A 1,500-nucleotide genomic window follows, 5' to 3' on the forward strand; every position below is an offset into this window, starting at 1 on the left:
TGTACGTCTAAACTGCATGGTAAGTAGTATAGAGCGCCGATGTAAATGCAGTTCGCCTTTAAAGGGGGATATGTGGAATAAATAAAATGTATCCATTTTCTTTTCAAAGTAGCGCTTTTACGCTATTTGAAGCGCTTTGGTTATTGAATTGATTTAAGCAGTGAGGTAATTTTGAAAAAAATATCGTTGTTTATATGCTATCATGCCATGTCAGACAAATATATATATATAGTATATATATATATATATAAGGGGCCTTTTCACAGATTTCGTCATTTTTTAACTTATTCATTAAATGCTTTATATCGATAAATGTAAACATTGGATCGTAAAAGCTCCAGTAAAAAATCAAGAATAAAATTTAAAAAAGGAATAGAATATTGCCCGGACCAGGTTTCGAACCAGTGACCCCTGGAGTCCTGCCAAAGTCCTGAAGTAAAAACGCTTTAGCCAACTGAGCTATTCCGCCAAATACACATACGTGACGTATTTTATACCTTATATAAGCAATCTTCGTAGTTTCACAAAATTTAACGACAAAAACAGAACTCTCCAAATTATTCAATCGTTTCGCGTTGCAACGCTTTATAATTTTTAGGTTTTAAAATCGTCAAAAGATGCATATAATGGCTTTATTAGACCATGGTAAATGTTCAGTATTACTGTTTCCTCACAAATATCATAACTAAAACGAAAATGTGCGATTCTGAAACAATTTTTTTTAATTTTGTCAAGTTACCAAAGCGTGAAAAGATCCCTTTAACAGAGACCACTTTTTACGTTATTTATGTTATATTGTATAACTTATAACTAAAATAATTATAGGTGATTAGTTTTGACATTTATCAATCTCTTACTCCTTTTTTAAGCCATAGATTCTCTGACTTCATGATTATTAAAATAAACAGTATGCATAATAACCTCTCGGCAACCATAAGGATCAAAAAATTTATATTCGGTATCATTCGTGATACATCGACTACCTCCGGAATCCTCCGTAAGATTTAAGCAATAAATCGTCTGCCGATCCAGAGTGATTCGGTATATATGAGATCGTTTAGCGGTCCTCCCGAAAGTTGTGTTACATTATGCCGCTGTGGTTAACACTGGTCACGCGATAGGCATCACACTTTATAAAAGCTTTATTATCAAAATAGCTTTAATCCTATCTGAAACCTTTAGGAGAAAGATGTAATAAGTGGAACATTGTATTTTTGCGCCCACCACAATTAGTTTAAATCAAGCGCCTATGACTAAAATAGACCACACTTCGACGGTTACTATTTGGTTTGGAATATTGTATTGTTTAACCCTGAATCTGTCTTTATACGCCCCCCCCCCCGCCCCCTCTCTCCCAATTTTAACGACAAGACAAGAATCTTAACACTTGGATTTAAATGATACATTTAAGCGAATTATCGAACATACTATATATACTGCTCCATACTATAACACATTTCCATTTGAGACACTAGTTAACGTAATAATTATGTTGTCATA

Source organism: Dreissena polymorpha, chromosome 9, assembly GCF_020536995.1.
Source record: "Dreissena polymorpha isolate Duluth1 chromosome 9, UMN_Dpol_1.0, whole genome shotgun sequence".
Classification (NCBI taxonomy): Eukaryota; Metazoa; Mollusca; class Bivalvia; order Myida; family Dreissenidae; genus Dreissena; species Dreissena polymorpha.